Below are 11871 nucleotides of genomic sequence, written 5' to 3'. Positions count from 1 at the left end.
TCATTTTGGTTTTAATGTAAGAGCCAAAAAAAAAAAGGGGGGGGGGGGCGGATACCTACCTGAGTAGTTCATTAAATATATCTGGTCTAGACGCTAATCTTTCCTATTACTGGTCTAAGGACTTAGGAAGTACTTTGGGTCAAAATCCTTCAAGCTATGTTTAATTGTAGAAGAAAATATACTTAACTACTTTTTGCTTAAGTAAGTGTCTCTTAATTTGTTTTCCACTGATAATGCCTAAGTAATCATAAAGCTAAAACAAAACAAAACAAAACAAAAACCAGATATAAACTGGATGCTTGTTCTAAGGGAACTGAGAGGATTATCAGTAAAATATTTTTGTATCAAGTACATCCTAAACCAAGCCAAATTCGAATTGTAACTACTCCTCAAATAATAGCTTCAGTCCTATCTTTTCTTGAAACATTTCCTGATGACCCAGTCCTCATTAAACTACCATTTTTGTGCATTAGCATATCTGTTATGGCTTTTACATCTTAATCTTATGCAGTTTAAATGATAATTCAACGACTCCTCATTATGACTGAGAAACTTTTTCTAAAATCAGTTTTATACTGAATTTTCTCTAGGAGCTCCTCTGCTCCCCAGCATTTAGCAAAATGTAGGAAGTAGATCTATAATTTACAGCCATGATTGAATCTCTGTTCTCTTTACATGAAAAAAAAAATGTTTAATTTGAGCCATCAACCAAATTTCCTACTGCACAAGAATCACTACGTGAATGGGAAACTTTCAGTTCACCAACTTCCAAAAAGCTTTTTAGAAAACCTGAAGCTTCATTCTAGCTATCATTTCAGAATTTTCAGTGATACGAATTACCACATCACCTTGACCAAGAATTTTCAGCTTACACTTTGAAATATTCAGTATCATTTTATTACCACCATGAATGGAATCTTTCTCATAAACATACTTACCTTTTCATGGTCATCTTAAAAATATATTCACTACCATCTGTTAGGAAATCCCAGTTCAAAATATTTAGAAATCATGTCCTGGCAAATTAAATTATTATCTACATGTGATGGAATCCTCGTTTAGAGAAAATTATTCAGCAGAGTTAATTCTGAGCTTCAATAGCTGTGCTTCAGTGATCGAGATCTATGGTAAAAATGGACCCAACCATTACAGCCATGACTTAGAAACTTGGGGAAAGCTGACACTGATGCAAAGTGTAACTTCTTTTTCAATACTTAAGGAAGTACAAAACACTATCTTAACTTAAGTCCTAAGGGAGTCCTAGATGTGCACCATGCATGACACATTCTTAAAACCAGCATATTGAGACTAATATGAGTGATAAAAGTTATAAGAGAAACTGCAAAAACCTAATGATTCTCAGCCTATTGTTAATGCCAGCGATCAAGCAGTTTGCACTGTAATAGCTGTATTTTTTGTGATGTCTCCACCAAGAATTTAAAGACACACTCCTAATTTGTACCTGGCTTGTAGTCCTGTGTTATTCTGAAGTAGCTTAAAGGAGCTCCTTAAGCTATTTGGACTTCAGCTGAATAAATATTAAAATGAGGCAGTCTCCCAGTGTTTACTTAATTCTAATATTATCTACTTCTAACCTTCACATAGAACTCAACATTAAGTGTATGCCCAGAGTACATGTTCCTGCAATAAGAATCCACTATCTGATGTTAATCCACATTAACACACTAGTGCCCATAAAACAGCCATACTCCGATATGCTGAACCAAGTTTCTAGATATTCATTACTTTGTTATTAGATAGTATTATTGCTTTTCATTTAGGAGAACTGAGTGAATAAAGCAAATGAAGCTAAACAAGTATTCTAATAATGCAGAAGCTGCTTCTCTAAAGTGATTAAAATGTGAACTCAGAAAACACATGTGATATGATTGTTTTTTCTTGTTTCTAAGAATATTTTTAAAGATTACTGAAGGCTAGTTGAGACTATTCCCAGCCTAAGTTAGTATCAAGTTACAAAAAGAACTTAGGACAAAAATCATTCATTTTATTTACAGAATGGCTTTCATAATTTGTTCTAAGTGTATATTTTCCCTAAATGATTCAACCATTTGTGTACTCAACCATTTGTGTACCTAGAATAAATGAATATTATTTAACTGGGAGCATTCTATTTTCACGTAAGCTACAGCAGATTTCTAATAGACTTAAGGAAAATTTGATAATTCTTTCGTTGTCTAATAAACCTATCTGCAGATGTTATTATGTCTCCACAAAAACTTTCTAAATACTTACATATTCTTTCTGGGCAGATATTGTGAAGAGAATTATCACTTATTTTGGAAAGATTCTAATTTGGTTAAGGAGTGTCATACCTTTTGACTATTGTTTCTTTCTTTCTTTTTCTAGATTTGGCAAATGTATTTTCTCCAGAAGAAAAATATTTTCCAATATTTCAATCTACTGCAAATGAAATTTTAGGAAGAGCCTACAAAATTGTACTAAAAAGCTTATCATTAACTTCTTTCTATAAAATTTCACTAGTGGGAGGAAAAAGGCCTCCAATTAAAATATTTCATGCATATGCTGAAGAATTATGCTGATTTTTAAGATATTATGAAATTCAGTATATTTTTATTTTAATTTCATCATATTTTGTTGGTTTTTCTGACCTTGTCTACCTCTGCAAGTCTCTTCAGTAATTATTTTCAATTTACCCATTGGGAATGGGATCTGTTTCCTGCCAGGAACCTAACTAATGTACTCTTTATCTCTTAAGAAAAGGAACTAGGTCAAAATGGAATTCTGATTCATAGGGAGGAAATTCATAGTAATTACACAGGACAGTTATATTACTCAGAAGTCTTTCAGTTAAAATGTCATAAAACAACTTAGAATGACTTTTAAAACCACAATATGACAAAAACAAAATAAACAATGAAATATATCAGCTCTCTTATCTATCACATGGTGTCACTGTGTTTCTTACTCACCCTTTCACTTCTGTTTTCAGTTGTTTGGCTTCATTGTCTGGTGAGAGCTCTCTCCATGATGGGAAATAATTCTTCAGCCACTCAGGCTTACATGATCCATACAGCTCACCGTCTGAAAAGGAAAGAGACGGTTTACCTCTTCATCTCTCATATCAATCTCCTTAAAGGTTCCCTAATTTCAGCCTGCTAGAGCTGCATGCATACTCCTGCACCAGAACTTTGGTCCAGGAGAACAGCGTACTCTAATTGACTGGTGTTGGTCAAGTATTTGAGTGCTGGTTCTGGAAGGGCAGTCCCCAAAGAAAAGAGGTGGAGAAGACAAAAAAAGTAGCAGATACCTAAAATAATTTTGCAAATATAAACATATTGTTATTGATATTCATTCATTCCTTTGGTACATGTACCATATGAAACAACAGCTGTACACCAGCAATAAAACAAGGGTCCTGTCTGAGTATATGGGGAAAATACTTGGTATAGATGAAGACAGAAATAACAGAGTGTGAGTTTAATATTGGAATTTTCAAGAACTTATGCTTCAAGGCTAAATTGGGAATTATGGAATTGTTTTATAGGGTAGCTTGATCTACCTCTTTTTATTTCTTCCCTGTATCTCATGCTTGAAATGGACATAATCATACATAAATTTGTGAAACACTGCCATGGTTTCTGAGAACCTTTCTTCCATTAGGTTGAAGATACAGAGTTTAAATTAAAATATAAACAAAGAAACAAACAAATAAAATGTGTAGTGGTAGAAGTGCTGCTGGTGGTGGTACAAGGGAATGAATAACATGAAATCAAATCATCAGTTGATTTCAAATGAAAGTAAAGTATTCAAGCCTGCCTCTGGCTATTTATACAAAGACACAGAATAGAGTTGACACTGCAAAAACGATACTTGCTTTTTCCAATCTGTAATGCCTGTACAATTCATTTATTAGAGTTCGTTTTCCATCACTGAATAAAGAACAATTTATGTTTAAGTTGCTAAGGTTAGAAACTGGAGAAAGGCAATTATATTTCTGATTTGTAAATAATATGCCAGCAAAATTAAGGACGTTTCCATAGCTTAGTCCGTTAAGGTAGCTACATAAAATATCTTCAGAGTGCTATGTATTATATAATGTAATACATATACATCATATATGTAGTGCACAGTGGTATCGTACACTATGCTCTTTTATTTGTACATATCATACCATATATATTCTCACTGCTCAGTTTTCAACTGAGTAAAAAAATCACAAGGGTTTGCTTGGACATTTTTTTCCTTGTTTTTACTTTTATTTGCATTTATTGTATGCAGAATTTACTCTCTGGCCATAAGCTTTTGTTTCTCCAGTTTCTTCTGGGATATTTCTCTTCTGTGCAACTTCCTCTTCTGGCTTAGGAACAATCTTCTCTTTTTCAGTACAGATCATCTCAATGTGGCAAGGAGAGCTCATGTATGGGTTAATCTATGAGTCTACTCTAAGTTCCATGCTGCATGGTGGGGGCTCTGTTTACCTGGATGTGCTCAATGACCAGAGAATTTACATCTAAAGCTTTGATTTCAGCATTACTCTCTGCATTTCTAAGCATGTGCAGTAAAAATTTAGCACTCTTTTTGGGCCATCAAGCCTGTGTGCAGCCCCACTCTCTGGCCTGGGCACACCTACCAATTCCACCATTGTAGGACAGAATGGCACACACCGCTTCTGTAAAGTAAAATTCTTCAGATACTAGTGGCTTTTTAGATAGGCACATACCCTTTATGGCCTGGGCAGTTTCAGGCGTGTTCTTAAGGTGAACCCAAAGATTTGAACCTCTTTTTTTTTTTTTTTAAGATTTTATTTATTTATTTGATAGAGAGAGAGAGAGAGACAGCCAGAGAGAAAGGGAACACAAGCAGGGGGAGTGGGAGAGGAAGAAGCAGGCTCACGGTGGAGGAGCCTGATGCAGGGTTCGATCCCATAATGCCGGGATCACGCCTTGAGCCGAAGGCAGATGCTTAACGACTGAGCCACCCAGGTGCCCCAAAGATTTGAACCTCTTGATTTGTAAGATTTCGTAGGGTTTCCTGGATCAAGTAGATGGTGAACCATTTTCAGAGATCACCTCAGGCCACTTAGGGAAGAGCTGCTTGAATGTTTGATTACTGAGAAAATATAGAGAGAAAACCTGTTGAACTGAAGTCATATTTTCCAATCTGAATAAAGAAGGACCTATTTGTTTTATCTGTTTAGAAAGTATTGGAAATTATTTTGGATATTGATCTAAGTGTTATGCAAAGTGGATCTTTTTGTGGTCACCACCTATCACTAATTAGACAAATTCACAACACACAGTATGAACTAAAGAATGGATTTTACCAGAGGAAATGTAAAAGGCAGTTACTAAATAAGAGAAGGTACATTTCCCCCAGTGTTCTCATTAATCCCATGTAAAAGCATACAAGATCAAGGAACTATTTGGATATGGTAGTGGTATATTTCACTTTTAATAGTAGAAGGAGTATCCTATGACCTTTACCTTCTTAGAAGATAACTTTTCCAGCAGGGGAATGATGAGATTACTGGGGCTCCAAGCAGTCTCAATTGTAATTCCAGCTGTTTAGAGTTGTGGCCCGGGAAAGACACCTACCCATTATCTGGACTACTATGGGACTCATGGGAAGTTGGGTTCAGGAACAGTGCCTCCAGCCAGGGGAAGGAAGGCACTAGACCTTAAAGAAGCAGAGTTTGGGTGCATCTGCTTCTATTGAGAAGTGGGTCCCAGGTTACAGGTGCCTCATTGCTCAGGTAACAGAGTACTCTCCCGGGGTCATTCCCAGACAGTCCTGCTTGTCAAACTACTTAAAATGTGAAGCGTTTGTGATGCTTTGATAAAGTTTGGAAGTAAAACTCACACACTGGCTTCTAAATTGATTAGCATGATATTTTCAAAGCTCAGTGAAATTTGATATAAAATTCGTATTTAAAATATTCAGGAAAGACAGCAGTTGTGGTGTCCTTGTTTTTAATTTTCCCAAATGCTCTATAAAATCTGATAGGATAGGAGGACCAAGTTTCCTAAACCTGAAGTAAGAATATTGCTGGGGAAGCTGTAGATTCCTAAGGCATAGAGTCTTGTGGAAAGATATGAATGAGAAATGAGATGGAAAACTTTGAAATTTTACATTTCCCTGACACTTATTTGCTGATGGAAGCAACCCCTTCTCTTAAAAAAATATATATATATACACATACATATATATATATATATATGTATATGTACATGTGTATGTATGTATGTATATGTATATGTGTATGTACATACACATACATATGTATATATATATATTTTTTTTTTTTTGAGAAAGAGAGAGAGAGAGCGCACGTGCATATGAGTGGGGGGAGGTGCACAGGGGGGAGAGGGAGAGAGAATCTAAAGCAGACTCCATGCCCAGCATGGAGCCTGACCCAGGGTTTGATCCCACAATCCTGAGATCGTGACCTGAACTAAAACCAAGAGTCAGATGCTTAACCAACTGAGCCACCAAGGTGCCCCTGCCTAAAAAATATTTTCAATAATTGCACTTTTGATGATTTTGTACAACCTCACATGAACATCTTGATTCTCCTGTGAACCAATTCCTACCACTTCTTGTTGCCTCTACACCAGTGTTTCTGAACCTGGGTGATTTTTGTCCCCTGGTTGGACATCTGGCAATGTCTAGAGACATTTTTCTTTGCCACAACCGGGAAGGAAGGTGCTACGGGCATCTAATGAATAGAGGCCTCAGATGCTTCTAAACATTGTACCATGTACAGGACAATCCCTGACAAGAATGAATTATCTGGCCAAAAATCTCAGAGTGCTGAAGTTGAAAAATGCTGCTCAACCACAGTAAGAGTTTCTGTATTAGTTTTCTTTTCTTTCTTTCTTTTCTTTCTTTTTCTTTCTTTCTTTCTTTCTTTCTTTCTTTCTTTCTTTCTTTCTTTCTTTCTTTCTTTCTTTCTTTCTTCTAATTATTTATTTGAGAGAGAGAGACAGAGAGAGTGACAGAGAGCACAGGTGGGGAGGAAAGGGAGAAGCCGGCTCTCCACTGAGCAGGGAGCCTGATGTGGAGCTCAATCCCAGGACCGCGCAACCATGACCCAAACTGAAGGCAGACGCTTAACCGACTAACACCCAGGTGCCCCGAGTTCCTGTATTAGTCTTCTATACTGGGAAACAAATTACCACTAACAGAAGCTGAAAACAATAAAGCATTTTATCTGTTTATTATATCACAGTTTCTAAAGTTTAAAAGTCTGCATATGGATTAGCTGTATTCTTGGTTTTCTGCTCAGTGTTTCACAAGACTGTAATCATGGTGCTGGCTCAACCGCATTCTCATATGGATGCTGAACTGGGGAAGGATCTGCTTCCAAGCTCCTCAGGTTGCTGGTAGAATTAATTTCATAATGGCTGTGGAATCCATGGCAAAAAATGGAGGAAGGGAGGAAGGGAGAGGGAGAGAGGGGAAGAGACAGGGAGAAAGAGAGAGAGAGAGAGAGAGAGAGAGAGAGAACAAATACCTCTTCTTCTTTGAGTCCTAGCTTTAAGGAAGCCCTGTGGGTGCTTATAAAGGGCTCATTCATTTAAGACAGGGTAACTTGAAGTCAATCAATGATTAGGGACCTTAACTGGACCTGTAAAATCCCTTCTCCTTTGCCATAAAGCATGACAGTGGTATCTCATCATCTTTGCCATATTCAATTGCTTAGAGGCAAGTTACAGATTCCACCACCATTCAAGGTGAGGAAATTATACATTGGCACTGGAGGTCACCTATGGCTGTGGTCAACACAGTTCCTATCATAACCAGGAATGAAAAAGAGCCCAGCTTCAAGAGGAGATAGTCATTTTGAGCCCATCCTGTGGTTATTTCAGAATGAATAGGGGAAATATATTTTAACTGACAGGTTCCTTATATTGTTTACCTGGCTTGTGAAGTAAGAGTCATTATGGCAGGCAGGGACAAGTAAAAGCCCTTGGAAGTACCACCAACCCCTATCGAAATAGTAAATCAAAACAATATAGCTTCATTAGGGCAAATGTAGAGTAGAGAACTGCCATAAAATATCTGAAGGATGCAGGGATGGTGAATCCTGTCACATCCCCATTTATATCACCTGCTTGGCCTGTGCAAAGTGCAATGTGCTTGGGAAGTTGAGAGTAGGTTTTCATAAACTTAATGAAATGATAATGCCAACTGCAGCTGCCATACTGGATACAATATATTATTTCCCCAATATTTTATTGGGGAAAATACTCATAACCCTGGCACCTGGTATGTAGTGACAGACTTGCCAAATGCTGTTGGTTATATTCCTGTAAGAGGAAAATCAGAAGCGGTTTCCATTAATGTAGCAATGACAATAATACACCTTTATTGTGTTGGTCTTTCTTTCTGCTATAATATTATGTAGAGGACTTCTGGTCCTCTTGATATCCCTCATAGCGTCTTGTTGATCCATTACATTATTTCATGTTAGTTGGGTCCAGTAACAAGTATGTAGCAAGAATCCTACATTGCTCGCTGTTAGATATGTTTCCAAGAGTGTGGTAATTAAACCTCCCCAAATTTAAGACGTGTCTTATTGGTGGAGTTTCTAGGGATCCATGGTATAGAGCATTTAGAGATGTTGCCTATTAAAATAAGCACCTCTTGCTTCACTTCACACTACCCATCAAAAGAAGGAGTGCTCCGTGAGACCTCTTGAGTTTCAGAAGCAGAAAATTCTGCATTTGATTACTCTTCTCTGCCTATTTTTTAGATAACCCCTATGGAGGACAATTATGATTGAGACCTGGAGCCCAAATTTCTGCAGCAGGTCCAGATTGTAGTCAAGATACCCCCCTTGGATCCAAAAATACTGGAAGATCTAAGGCAAAGAATTATACTGTAGGAGCATCTAGAAAACTCCAAAGAAGAACTGGAACACAGACTCCCAGAGTTACTACTTGACTGGTCTTATGGCCAGTTAACACAGAAGAAAAACCAGAAGGAAAAAACCCTGGCATGGTTTGTGGGTAAACCTTCCTGATATTCTGTCTCAGGCTGAGGTCGATGGCTTTCACACTACCACCCCACTTAGCAGGGATCTTATATTTAAACACTGAAGGGAAAATTTCCCAGTTCGCACAATTTTGGTGGTAAATATGGTTGGTTATGTAATGTGAAAGAAGAGTTTGCTTCAGTATTCAACCTGTCAGTAGCAGAGGCAAATGCCGACCCGATACATCACCATTCTCTGGGGGAAAAAAACCTCCTTGACAATGGTAAGGTTGTTAGGTTTGACCCCTCCTCTCACAAAGACATGGCACTTTACTGTTATCAGAAAACATACACATTCTGGATATGGATTTGCCTGCTGTAGTGGTTCTTGTCAGTACTACTATTTTTTTTTCACTTATGAATGCTTTATACATAGCCATGGCATCTCTTATAATAGTGTCTTTGACCAGAGGACATGCTTTTTCATAAAAGAAAGTGAGAATAACTGCTGTGACCAATGCTCTGTATTTCAGGTTTTTTTAGTATAATACATTTGCTATCAACCCGAGATGATGTCATATTCTGATGGTAATTTGTGAATCGTCTGTGATTAAGACACAAATGTTTCACTACACAAAGGAGAGAGTAGCTACTGAAGGGCAAGGCGCATAGACGGTTGTAATTATCTTCCACTTGTCCCTCAGAACTACTTTCCCACCTTTTTCCCTTTTGCTCTCTGTCTTAGGAAAATGACGTGTATGGGCCATGTGAAAGGGCTCCCATGTCATGTGGGTTCAGTTCTGATTCAGTCAACAATGAGTTCTGCAAAGAGAGCAGAGGGAAGGGGAATGATCACTGAGCAATAATGGGATGTATCCCATCCTGATTTCTTCTCTTTTGCTCTCGTTAGTTTGGTTCTATCCTTTCACTGAAGGTCACAGCTTGGCCCTCTTTCAAGTTGGTCCTCTCTATATGATTCTGCTGGGTTTAAGTAACTGCTCCCTGCCTTCATCCATTTGGGCTTTGGGGTATTAGCAGCACCACTTTATTTTTCTAATTTCTATTAATCACTCTGTCTCCTCATTCATTTAAGTTTAAATGTGGTAACTGTCCACCATTACTAGTCCTGGGGTATTGCACTGTCCCTTGTGGTACACTTTGTGCCCAAAGTGTTGTAGATAGTCCCTTGTTAATTATCATTGCAGTATCCTAATTTGAGCCTGATATCTATTTTCTATGGTGGTGCTGACTTTTACAATGGCAGAGGCCAGATTATAATTGAAAGAGGGAAGAAGACAGTATCTTAGAGCTCATTCTGATATTGCTCTTCAAGGAGCTGGAATATAGGAAACTAGTGAGATATACCTCTTAATTTTGGAGAAAGAGAATCAATAACACACACACACACTCAATTAATATTTCTTGTGGATCTGAATAGACAAACCAAACAAAGAAATCTGGCAATTTCGAGAGAAAAATAGAGAAAATCAATATGATACATTTAAAGCACTACTGAGAGGACTTTAAGGTGATACAATATTAAGTAGGAAGAAAAACAGATATTACCAGAATAGGAAAGACAACTTTAAAGGATTATAAACAAGGAGATGGCAGGAGAAGAAGAGAAAAGAAGAATCAGGACAGAAAACAAAAGAAAAACAAACATAAAAATCTATCAGAAAGATATACTACTTATATCCTGTCATATTCAAGTTTCCAGATAAAGATATTCTCTTGAAAGATTTATGCCATAATGACGTCCTTCCTTGGACTCCAGGGATATAGGCTTAAGGCACATTTTAAGAAGTTTAATTTCACTAATCTACTAATGGAGATACTTCCTTTGGAATAAATTTAGGGACAAAAATATCCCTATCACACACAGAGACTTCTAAGCCATTTCTCCTCTGAAAGAGGCAGGGACTATAGCTACCATGAGTTAGAATTTAAGATGTCTGCTCACAAAAAATACTGGAGGCTCAAAGAAGAAATAGAAATCAGAAGATTTTGAAAAGTATTGTTTTCAAATAAAATGCTGTAATTTGAACTGCCTCAAGAATGAATAAATAAGCTCCACAAGATACTAAAAATCTTAAATGACACTGAAATATGGACCACAGGTACAGGCGGATTTCTACCCAATCCCCAAACCACCAAATATGGTAAAACACAGTTAGAAAATTAATTTTTTTAAGACTTTCCCCAATTAAGTTTGTGTGCACAGATCACAGACTACAGATTAGATAACTATATATTCTGGTTTACCTAGGACAGTTCTGGTTTATCTTTGTCTTTCCAGAATCCTGCCTATTTTAGCATTTGTTCCCTCCAGCTCATTCTTTCTCAAATGTGGCTCAATTTGGGAGATAACTTATATGGGCATTCTAACTATAAAAAACTAGCACAGAATAACTGACATTCAGGCAAGACCAAATGTTTTCTCTTTTGTACTTATGCTTCTTTCTGTGAACATCACTGAGCTACTCTTAGGATCTTTGGCAATGCTAAAGATTAGGTACAGAACTATAAACTTATTTGGCATGATAGCAATAGGAACTAGAGATTTTACTGTTTCTTGAAATGTCACAAGTATAGGGACCATGCTTAAGCTCCAATAGGCATATGACTTCTTGTTTTAGGGTTAGATTTTGCCTCTTCTATTTTATGGGGGGAAAAAAACCTTATAGTTTCTGCTCCTATGAGGGCTTCAAATAGCATTAATTCCCTCTCCCTCCTGTCTGTCCATCTATACGTGTATGTATGCATGTATGTATCAATCTTTCATCTACTTTCTTTATATCCTCATCAACAGCCTTTATTTTGGGGATCATATATGAAGAGTTTTTTCTTTGTACAGGTGTGGCTCTACTTATGGAAAGCCCATGTGAAGTCACCTTGACTACTCTGGTCATA

General features: G+C 37.2%; 1 pseudogene; it reads right to left on the bottom strand.

Annotated features, from left to right (window-relative positions):
* Positions 1-4263: 4263 nt before the first annotated feature.
* On the bottom strand, positions 4264-5038 carry LOC113266548 (60S ribosomal protein L17-like; annotated as a pseudogene).
* Positions 5039-11871: the final 6833 nt, after the last annotated feature.

The sequence above is a fragment of the Ursus arctos genome, unplaced genomic scaffold (genome assembly GCF_023065955.2).
Source record: "Ursus arctos isolate Adak ecotype North America unplaced genomic scaffold, UrsArc2.0 scaffold_3, whole genome shotgun sequence".
Lineage (NCBI taxonomy): Eukaryota > Metazoa > Chordata > Mammalia > Carnivora > Ursidae > Ursus > Ursus arctos.
The sequence above is the reverse complement of the archived record's forward strand: the minus strand, read 5'-3'. Positions and strand labels throughout refer to the sequence as shown.